Source organism: Balaenoptera ricei, chromosome 2 (genome assembly GCF_028023285.1).
Source record: "Balaenoptera ricei isolate mBalRic1 chromosome 2, mBalRic1.hap2, whole genome shotgun sequence".
Classification (NCBI taxonomy): Eukaryota; Metazoa; Chordata; class Mammalia; order Artiodactyla; family Balaenopteridae; genus Balaenoptera; species Balaenoptera ricei.
The window spans coordinates 53,330,742-53,342,970 of record NC_082640.1 but is presented as its reverse complement, the minus strand read 5'-3'; the positions used below and the strand labels follow the sequence as shown (position 1 = coordinate 53,342,970).

General features: G+C 39.3%; 1 protein-coding gene across 3 annotated transcripts in view; it reads right to left on the bottom strand.

Moving 5' to 3' along the window:
• GABRB3 (gamma-aminobutyric acid type A receptor subunit beta3) overlaps nucleotides 1-12,229 on the bottom strand; it is a 221,547-nt gene that overhangs the window by 35,924 nt on the left and 173,394 nt on the right. The gene's annotated exons all lie outside the window — the stretch shown is intronic.

The window sequence follows — 12,229 nt, the reverse complement described above, 5'->3', positions numbered from 1 at the left end:
GCCCTGGTCTGGGAAGATCCCACATGCCACGGAGCAACTGGGCCCGTGAGCCACAACTACTGAGCCTGCGCGTCTGGAGCCTGTGCTCCGCAACGAGAAGCCGCGATAGTGAGAGGCCCACGCACCGTGATGAAGAGTGGCCCCCGCTTGCCGCAACTAGAGAAAGCCCTCGCACAGAAACGAAGACCCAACACAGCCAAAAAAATTAATTAATTAATTTAAAAAAATTATTCATGCAAACTTGTTGACTTTGGATAATCAAGGGCAGAGAAAGGGGTTTCTTAGGAAGCTCTTGTCTTCAATTTTTATTCTGCCTCCTTGTCTAGTGACGCTCTAACTTTTGTAGCACAGAGAAAACTTACCTATGGTAACAACATTGATTAGATTACAATTGAATTCTTTGACTTTCAGTGTAAAGTGTTCAAGTAGCTCCTGATCCACAGGCTGCATTCTGGAAATGTGAGCCAAGCTTCTACTTGATTCTATTTTATTATAGTTGTCTCTTGGGCTAATGCTCCAGGGCTTTTCACCACAAGATCACCTACCTTTTCAAAGAGAATATTTGGCTTCTATGTTATTGATTATGAATCAAAACTGATTGGGTTAGCTTCCCTTGAGGTCAGCTGCAGCCATGGAAATAATTTATATCGTGGCCTAAGGACAGTTAAGCCTCTGCCGTGCAATGGTTAAACCCATTGTACATGGAGATAAAACACTTCCATAAACGTCAAGTTCATTTCCTACTCTGCCAAAAGCCTCATTTTAGGGAAACCAACCTACCCAAATCCTCTGTTGAAAATGCAACGATTAGGTTACCATGTTTTATTCTCTTTCTCGAAATCCCACCCCTTCTGCACCACAGTCCCAGCTAACCAGACTGGGCTGGGTCCCTGAATCAAGCACAGCCAACCATTAGTTGATCAAGAATATAGGATGTGGCCTGAGTTAAAAGGCAGAATGGAGCTAAAGGGATTCTCTTCCATGGGAATGAATTAAAGATGAGAATGGAGCTAAACTTGCAAGTTCATGAATTAGAGGCTTGTGATGCCATTTTCAAACTGGAGAGTCAGGCATGAGAAAGCATAACAGAGGTGAAGACAATGCAGAGAGTTGATGGTTTAGGAGACAGCAGAGCTAAGGCTGGGCCACAGCGCACAGCCTTGCAGGACATGTACGACACATCTCAGGAAGCAGCATCTCAGAGCTGATGTGGAAGATGTGTAAATGGCGGCCCGGGCTGTGCTCATTAAATGGTGAATCTTAAGAAGGAAGAGGTGAGAATATCTTCTCCTGAGATCCCTAGATTTACCTTGAAATCCCAGCCACATTCTAGACTCCACCCTTCTCGAAGCCCAGTATTGAGCTTTCTATAGACAGTCTTCCATGTGAACATTCACAACAAACCTTCTACCACTCAGGCAACATAAGCAAGTTCGGCTCCAAAACACCTATCAGACACCAGTCATGTGCTAATTATGTTGGGCTTGTCTCACTGAAACTAAGTGCCGGTGTTAAAGGAATAGGAGTAAAGCATGTCCTTCTATTAGCATTGGGTTAAGCAGCAGGTTGAGGAAAGTTCTACTTTTCTTTTTATATTTATTTATTTATTTATTTATGGCTGTGTTGGGTCTTCGTTTCTGTGCGAGGGCTTTCGCTAGTTGTGGCAAGCGGGGGCCACTCTTCATCGCGGTGCGCGGGCCTCTCACTATCGTGGCCTCTCTTGTTGCAGAGCACAGGCTCCAGACGCGCAGGCTCAGTAATTGTGGCTCACGGGCCCAGCTGCTCCGCAGCATGTGGGATCTTCCCAGACCAGGGCTCGAACCTGTGTCCCCTGCATTGGCAGGCAGATTCTCAACCACTGCGCCACCAGGGAAGCCCGGAAAGTTCTACTTTTCAATGACTGAGAACAGTGAGGGAAAATGTCGGCCTATTTGCCAATCATGGGTCAACGTTAATTTTTTCTCTGCAAATAGCACGCAAGTGCCGTGCAGACATATGCTATAAGATCCACACCAATGATGAAACTGTGTCCTTTCCAAATGTCATAACACTTCCAATTATCATTCCAAAGAGTGGATTACATTCTATCCAGAGTCAACATAGCTCTTTGGTATATTTTTCTACATCATCTGACTTCCTAGCCAACTGAAGAACCAGCCTCACACTTTGAAATTCTGGCATGTTTTATGGCAGGTTGTCAACCCAACATCCATACAAGATGCCTATAAGGCAAAATTAGAAGAAAGTTCTGCTAAAATTACAAATTTTTGTAAGTAAGAGAAAAAGATCTCTACTGGAAATGTTCAAATTCTTAAATTTTCCTACATGTTTTAGTACCTATTCACTTGAAGACTCAGTAACTGAGATTACCATTTTTTGTTTGTTTTTCCTTATTTATTCCCAATTATCATCATTAAAATACATGCACACAAGTGCACACACATGCATCCAAATTGTTTGGAGACTCACATGTATTGTGATATTATGTAGAGTATTTCATAGGAATCATTGGAAGTGGGAAGCATGAAGCTAGTAGAATTGGTGAGTATCTTTAGTACAGCTGTTGTCCTGTCTTCTCGTTCTGGTATCATACTGGCTATCATATGGAGCCCTATTCCTATTGACTTGAGGAATAAGGTATAGACATCTATGCACTACTCTTCTTCCTATGGAAGAAATACATAGAAAACCCTCTTATGGTGGAAAGTAAGTCATGAGAGCCTACTCATGACACAGTGGAAGAAGGAAAGAGGTCTTTTTGCCACTGGGACAGAAAGGCAAGAAAAAAAGAAAGGGGGGAATAAAGAGATCAAGAAGGGCACAGCAGGACAGAACCCCTCCCCGAGCCACAAGGCCATCATCCACGTTGGCTAAACTCATGACAGGTTTGGGGACTGGACCTTCTGAGTGAAATGACCAAATTTTGCATCCCTGGGACTTTGTAGAAACCATAGGAGGGTATTTCATAGTCTGCAGAATGAGAACTCAAGCTTAGTTAATGGAGATGGACCAAAGGCAGGGAAGCCCCAGTGACATTTGAGCTCTAGTTGCATAATCCCCAACATGCATGCGCACATACACACACACTCACACACACACCTTTTGTATTTTTTTCTAATCAATTTTATTTGTCCTGAGAAAAGACTTTAACCAACTTCTAGCTCCACTTCCATCTGAAAGCTGAGAATTCCACTCCTATTTCTAAGAAATAGTGGTGAAGTCAATAAGAAATATTGGGTGAGGAATTCTCTCCAGTAGATCCATTGTTTTTAGCCGTAGCATGCAGTCACATTTGAACTTTACATAAGGCTGGTTGCGAGTTTGCTTTGGGCCCAGCTCCGTGCTCAGCGCTTGAATACTCATGCATGTAATCTCACAACAACCACATTGTAGAGGTATTGTTATTCTTCCCATTTTGCAGATGAGCAAATCAAGGATCAGAAAGAGTAAGGAGGTCGGCAACATTTACAATGCACATTTACAATGCTACTGGAAGGCACATGTGGCATTCAGATCCAGGCAGCCTGAATCCTGCACTCACTCATCTACCTCCTTGACACCTCTTCTGCCTTAAACTACAAAATATATTCAACTTTTAAAAGCCTACTCAGGGAATGAGGTTCTTGTTTTCAAAGAAGAGCGAATTCAGTAGAGAAACATGTTTTATATATATATATATATATGATCACACATATATACACACACAGAGATCATATACATGTATATGTCTCATATGTATGACAAATTGGAAATATACTACGTAAGGGGAGAAAATAAATATTTTAAGGCTACACTTGCTGCAACAGTAGTGACATTTTGCCCATTGTGGAATAGGGTAGAGTTTAATAGGTAGTCTTGCTATTATAAGTGATATATCCCTAAAGATATGTTTAAGAGTCAAAAGTATGAAAATTCGAGGAATAAATGTGAAGTTTATAAGGGCAGCATCATCCCAACAAGTTTAAAATCCTATTACGAGACACCTGCCATCTTTGGACACCATCTAGAAACTACTCCTGGGAAGAACGGCTTTTAGAAGGTCAAAGGGTTCTAACTTTGTCTCAATTATATCAAGCTTATGAGATGTACTTTGGTACGAGCACTTCCATTTTAAAATTTCCACCAATTAAAAAGAATATTAAGGGCAGACGCAAACCCTTTGTGTCATCCCACAAACACAGATTTCTCCACAGAGCGCCTGGAGAGGCTGTGGTGGAAATATCACTTTTGGCTGCTCCGCAACACAGCTACTAGGTGGTGGTAGTATGCCTGCTTGTCAGCCGAAGTACGACAGTGCTCTCTGTCCTTGCTGGGAAAGGGGGACTCTGGGCAGAGCCTGGGACCCACGCTTACAGTGAATCACATGGCAATGCACACACTCTCTTCCCCACCTATATGAATATTTTAGATTCATAGTAAATACCAGAGAGAACAGAGATTAAAATGTCCTTGACTAGCTTTCTCAGAGGCCTTGTAGAACTAAATTATCTCAGCCCTGCTATCTCTCCTTTCATCACCCATTTTAGTATTGTCATTATACTTAGGATCATCTACCCTTGGAATGTCCTTCCATTTGTTGACTTGTAGGCCCCTTGCTTGTCCTCTGGGGAGCCTGGAGCAGGGCTTGGTCCCCTGCAGTCATAAGTGCCTAGAACCGCAGCCACGTGCACATGGCAGGTGTCCTGAACTAACAGACAGAGTGGAACTCAAACAAAATGTGGAAAGGAAAAGAGGTGGCTTGGCCCTTCTTGGTTTCAATCCCCCAAATCTAAGAGCCAGAGGGGATACCCACCCTCCTGCAAGCACTCCCAGCAGGAGATCTGACTTTGAATGTTTACTGACCCTCTGAGAGCCTCCCTGGGCTCACTGGTCAAGATGCTTTGATGACACTCTATGTGCTGATAGCCTGGTGGTCTCTGAATCCTTCAGCTGCAGAATGAGTCCTTAGCAGGCTGATGTTGATGCCCATAAGCTTTACAGTTTCCATGGCTGTGAGGACTGCAGCAAAATGTAGCCATAGGCGGAGTTCTGGCCCTTTGATCACAATCTTGTCAAACTAGCAGGACCGGGAGCAAGTTAGCAGCACCTCTTGTGTGACTTCTGGCTTGTACTGAGGATGTCCAAATGTCCGAGAACCCTGGGCAATGGTTGTTACCCATGGCCCCAGGACAGCAGCACACCCAGGGTATTGCCTTACAGGTAATCACTTAGCCCTCTGCAACTGCTCCCAGGTAACTTACACTCATCTCCATTCCTGGCTTCACCCCAGGTGCACCAGGCAGTAGAGGTATCTATCATTTTTCCAAGAATAGAAATTCAGATGTTAGGATTAAGGACCTAATCAAATAATTCAGACTGACCAAGCATCCTTCTAAAGCAAGTGCTTATTATTCAATGTGGAGAGGGCACAGGACATAAGCCAATATTGAAGTTGCCCCAATTTTTGTTTTATTTTACAATAAATATAAGAAGATACATGCACAGAAATGTCCAAAGGCCTCTGCTATGCAGATTCATTGAGGATGTTGCTGGGAAAATTGCTGTAGAAAGTTGATTGTGTTGGCAGCCCCATTCCTTCATCTTCCCCAGTATTCACTCTCTTTGCCATGTCATTTGCAGCTCTTCTCACTAAAGAGGAGCTGTCTGCCCCCTTCTGAACATGGGCCAACTTTGTGCCTTGCTTTGTCCGATAGAATGTGTGTACTAACAGTCCCAAGCTTAGCCCCCAAAGAGACATTCTGTGTTTCCGGTCCCCTTGTACTTCTGCCTTTGCTGTGAGAAAACCACGCTCATATAAGTCTGCTGGTTCTAGGAGGAGTACGGACATAAGGGGCAGAGACCACCCATCCCTGGGGCTGTGGGTGAACCAGCCAGAATCTGCAGAGGTGTTGATTAATCACCCAGATTCACAAGCAATGAGCACTTATTATCATTTGACATTGAGGCTTTCCAGCTGTTTGTTATGCAGCAATGTTGTGGCCATAGATAACAGATACAACAATCAACACAAGTAACTACACACATAGAAAAGCATATATTATCTTATAAATAAATGGACATCACAACCTGATACTTCTCAGGGGTGCCATAAGATAGCAAAGCCCTTAGTAGATAGTGTTTTCCTACAACAGGAGCATTTACTTCTGGATTTCAGCATAAATCCACTAACATTGTAGGAACATAAATCTTGGTGAAATGAGTAGTCACATTAGGCAAATGAGACGGGCCACCTCCTGATTTTCAAACAATATGGTGATAAAGCAATTCAAAGGCCAAAACCAGCAATAATGCTAAAAACCAAAACCAAAAGAAAAGCATGTGCCAGATCCTCAAGCACCTGACAGGAACAGAAATGTCAGGGTGGATGACTGAGGGAGTCTCAAGGAAAATACTTAGGTTCAACTCTCTAAGAGGAAGGAAGGAAATATTTTGAAAGAATCAAAAAAGTACTTTGAGACTTTGAGTCTCCCCAACCATCTGGATCTAATGATGGTACTTGGGAGGTGTGTGTGGGGTTTATATCTAGAAAGGTAGCCACTAGCCGCAAGTGCCTATTTATATTTTAAATTAATTAAACTTAAATAAAATAAAAATTTAGTTCCTCTAAGGCACTAGCCAAATTCCAAGTACTCAGTAGTCACCTATGGCTAGTGGCTATTGCACTGGATGGTGCAGATTTTAGAACATCTTCATCACCATGGTAAGTTCCATCAGAAATGGTGAGAAACAACATGAGCCAGACAGGGTGACAGACCTGGCCCTGCCTGCTAATGCAGCCTGCCAGCTCCTATCCCTCCCTAACTCTCTCTCTCCTCTCCTTTCCCTCCCCTCCCCTTCCCTCTCTCCCAGCCTCCTTCTCCCTCCAGCCTCCTCACCACCATAGCTTTAGAGGACACACTCCCTAGTTGAAAGTGGTTGGGCAACACAGACAAATGCACACATCTCCTAGAGAAATAGAAATAAAAACAAAAATAAATGGGACCTAATGAAACTTAAAAGCTTTTGCACAGCAAAGGAAACCATAAACAAGACCAAAAGACAACCCTCAGAATGGGAGACACTATGTGCAAATGAAGAAACTGACAAAGGATTAATCTCCAAAATTTACAAGCAGCTCATGCAGGTCAATAACAAAAAAACAAAAAACCCAATCCAAAAATGTGCAGAAGACCTAAATAGGCATTTCTCCAAAGAAGATATACAGATTGCCAACAAACACATGAAAGAATACTCAACATCATTAATCATTAGAGAAATGCAAATCAAAACTACAATGAGATATCATCTCACACTTGTCAGAATGGCCATCATCAAAAAATCTAGAAATAATAAATGCTGGAGAGGGTGTGGAGAAAAGGGAACACTCTTGCACTGTTGGTGGGAATGTAAATTGATACAGCCACTATGGAGAACAGTATGGAGGTTCCTTAAAAAACTAAAAATAGAACTACCATACGACCCAGCAATCCCACTACTGGGCATATACCCTGAGAAAACCAGAATTCTAAAAGAGTCATGTACCAAAATGTTCATTGCAGCTCTATTTACAATAGCCAGGACATGGAAGCAACCTAAATGTCCATCGACAGATGAATGGATAAAGAAGATGTGGCACATATATACAATGGAATATTACTCAGCCATAAAAAGAAATGAAATGGAGGTATTTGTAATGAGGTGGATGGAGTTAGAGTCTGTCATACAGAGTGAAGTAAGTCAGAAAGAGAAAAACAAATACAGTATGCTAACACATATATACGGAATCTAAGGAAAAAAAAAAAAAGCCATGAAGAACCTAGTGGCAAGACGGGAATAAAGACACAGACCTACTAGAGAATGGACTTGAGGATATGGGGAGGGGGTGGGGTGAGATGTGACAGGGTAAGAGAGTGTCATGGACATATATACACTACCAAATGTAAAATAGATAGCTAGTGGGAAGCAGCCACATAGCACAGGGAGATCAGCTCGGTGCTTTGTGACCACCTAGAGGGGTGGGATGGGGAGGGTGGGAGGGAGGGAGATGCAAGAGGGAAGAGATATGGGAACATATTGTATGTGTATAACTGATTCACTTTGTTATAAAGCAGAAGCTAACACACCATTGTAAGGCAATTATACTTCAATAAAGATGTTTAAAAAAAAAAAACACAAACAAACAGCATCCAAGTGAACAAAATAGAATTAAATATGAAACAAAGAATTTTTTTAGTTAAAGTAAAATATGCATAACATGAAATTTACCTTTTTTCACTATTTATAAGTGTACAGGTCAGTGGTATTAACTACATTCACAACCATCACCACTATCCATATTCAGAACTTTTTCATCATCTAAAAAAAACCCCACTATACCCATTAAACAATAATTCCCCATTCTCCCCTCCCCCCAGGACTTGGTAACTTGGCAACTTCTATTCTTACTGATACTAGGTATTTCATATAAGTACAATCACACAACATTTGTTCTTTTGTGTCTGGTTTAGTTCACCTACCATAATGTTTTCATGGTGTAGCATGTACCAGATTTCCAAACCTCTTTTTAAGGTTGAATAATATTCCATTGTATGTATATACCTCATTCATGTTTTAATGGACTTTTGGGTTGTCCATTTGAGTTTTATACTTTTAGCTCTTATGTACTACATCTTTGATCAATTGCAAGTTCATTTTTGTATATGGTATAAGGTAGGCATCCAACTTTACTCTTTTACAGAAGGATACCCAGTTTTTCCAGCATTATCTGTTGAAAACACACTCCTTTATGCATTGAATAGTCTTGCACCCCTGATGCAAATCATCTGATCATATACTCAAGAGTTTATTTCTAGGCTCTCTACTTTATTCCATTGGGCTATGTGTCTGTTCTTATGCAAATATAACATTATTTTGATTACCATGGCTTTATAGTAAGTTTTGAAATAAGGAAACGTGAAACCTCCAACTTTGTTCTTCTTTTTCAAGATTGCTTTGAATATTTGGGGTCCCGTATGATTACATATGAATTTTAGAATGGAGTTTTCCATTTGAAAAAAACGTGATTGGGATTTTTAAAGGGAATGCATAGCAACTGTAAATCACTTTGGGTAGTATTGTCATCTTAAAAAAATATTAATTCTTCCAATCAATGAACATAAGATGCCTTTCCATTTGCTTATGCATTCTTTAAATTCTTTCAGCATGTGGCCTCTATCCTCAAGGTCATCTCTTGATTCAAAGTGGCTGCTGCAGCTCCAGCCATTATATCTACCTTCTACACAAGCAGCCAGAAGAAAGTGAGGAGCCAAAGCTCGCTTACCCCCTCCATTTTACTGAGATATCCTGGCAAGAACCCTGCCAAAGTTCCTTTTATAGCTCTTGGGCCAAATCATAGTCACATGGTCATATAGTTTTATAGTTTTACTCTTTCTTTTATACTTTTAGTACATAAGTCTTTTGCCTCTATCATTAAATTTCTTCCTCAGTATTTCATTCTTCTAGATGTTACTGTGAAAGAAATTGCTCAGTTTCCTCTTTGGATTGTTAATTGGTAGTACATAGAAATGCATCTGATTTTTTTTTTTAAATAAAGGTTGCCTATTATCACTTTTTTCTCCATATCTCTAAGGATGATATTTTTCCATTTTATTTTTTTAACTGAAGTATGTTTGATGTATAATATTATATTAGTTTCAGGAGTAAAGCATATTGATTCAGTATTTTTACAGATTATACTCCATTAAAAGTTATTACAAGAAAATGGCTGTAATTCCCTGTGCTATACAATATATCCTCATTGCTTATCTATACATAGTAGCCTGTATCTCTTAATCCCATACTCCTAACCTACTCCACCCCCTTCCTTCTCACCACTGGTAACCAGTGGTTTGTTCTCTGTATCTGCGAGTCTATTTCTGTTTTGCTATATATACATCATGGTGTATTTTTTTTTTTTTTTTACTTTTTCTTTCTGATAGTTTACTAATAGTGTATAGAAAAGCAGCAGATTTATCTGGCAACCTTGCTGAATTCATTTATTAGTTCTAATACTTTTTTCAGTGGAAAGTTTAGGGTTTTCTATGTAAAGTATCATGTCATATGCAAATAGTGACAGTTTTACTTCTTCTCTTCCAATTTGGATGCCTTTTATTTATGTGTCTTGCCTGATTCCTGTGGCTAGGACTTTCAATGCAATGTTAAATAGAATGGGCATCCTTGTCTTATTCCTGAATTTAGAGAAAAGACTTTCAGATTTTCACTGTTCAGTATGATGTTAGCTGTGGAGTTTTCATAGATGGCATTTTTTATGTTGATACATTTTTTATGTTGATACATGTGGAGATACATTCCATCCATACCCACTTCGATGAGAGTTTTTATTATGAACAGATGCTGAATTTTGTCAAATGCGTTTTCTGTGTCTCCTGAGGTGATCATGTGATTTTTATCCTTCCTTTTGTTAATGTGGTGTATCACATTGATTGATTTGTTAATGTTGAACCATCCTTGTTGCACTGGAATAAATACAACTTTATCATGGTGTATGATACTTTTTATATATTGTTGGATTTGGTTTGCTAATATTTTGTTGAGGATTTTTGCTTATATTTTGCATATATATTCATCAAAGATTTTGGCCTGAAATTTTATTTTTTGTAGTGTCTTTGTCTGGTTTTGTTATCAGGGTAATGGTGACTTCATAGAATGAAGCTGGGAATGTTCTTTCCTCTTTAATCTTTTGGTATAGTTTGAGAAGGATAGGTATTAGTTCTTTATATGTTTGGTAGAATTCCCCTATAAAGCTGTCCAGTTCTGGACTTTTGTTTGCTGGGAGTTTTTTTCTTTTTTTTCATTACAATTCAATTTCACTTCCAATGCTTGGTTTCATTGATTTTTTCTATTGTTTTTTTAATCTCTACTTTATTTTCTCTCTGATCTTTATTATTTCCTTCCTTCTGCTCACTTTGAGCTTTGTTTGATCTTCTTTTACTAATTACTATAGGTGGTAGGGTAGGTTGTTCATTTGAAATTTTTCTTGTATTGCTATAAACTTCCCTGTTAGAACTGCTTTTTCTGCACCCATAGATTTTGGAATGTTGTGTTTCCATTTTCATTAGTCTTGAGGTATTTTCTGACTTCCTCTTTGATTTCTTCACTGATCCTTTGGCTTTGTAGTAGCATGTTGTTTTGTCTCCACGTTTGTTATTTTCCCATTTTTCTTTCTAAAATTGATTTCTAGTTTCATAATGTTGTGGTTGGAAAAAATGCTTGATATAATTTATACCCTCTTAAATTTGTTGAAAGTTGTTTTGAGGCCTAGTATGTGACTTATCTTGGAGAAAGTTCCATGTGCACTTGAAAAGAGTATATATTCTGCTCTTTGGGTTGTAATGTCCTATAGGTATCATTAAGTTCAACTGGTCTATTGTGTCATTTAAGATTGCTGTTGCCTTACTGATTTTCTCTCTGGATGATCTGTCCATTGACATCAGTGGGGTGTTCAAGTCCCCTACTATTATTGCATTTTGTCAGTTTCTCCCTTCATGTCTATTACTATTTGCTTTATATACTTAGGTGTTCCTGAATTGTGTGCATAAATGTTAACAATTGTAACATCCTCTTCTTTTATGATCCCATTATCATTATATATTTATATCTTTGTCTTTCTTTGACTTTGTTTTAAAGTCTATCTTGTCTGATATGAGTATTGCTACCCCCACTTTCTTGCCCTTTGCATTTGCATGAAATATCTTCTTCCATCCCTTCACTTTCAGTCTGTGTGTGCCTTTAGCTCTGAAGTGAGTCTCATGAAGGCAGCATATGGAAGGGACTTTTTTTTTGTTATCCAATCACCCATGCTGTATCTTTTGATTGGAGCATTTAGTCCATTGACATTTAAAGTAGTTACTAATAGGAATGTACTTACTGCCATTTTATTGCTTGTTTTCTGGTTGTCTTTATAGTTATTCTCTATTCATTTCTTCTTTTTGTTTCTTCCCTTGGGGTTTAATGATTTTTTTTTTAGTAGTATGCTTGGGTTCCTTTCTTTTTAGTTTTTTTTGTATCTACTATAGGTTTTTGATTTGAGATTGCCATGGGGTTCATATATGTGGACAGAAAACTGTATCTACTTGTTTTAAACATGTAGTCATTTAAGTTCAGGCACATTCTGAAAGATTTATGTTTTAACTGCTCTCCCCGAAATTTTGTGTTTTTGATGTCATATTTTACATGGTCATGTTTATCCCTT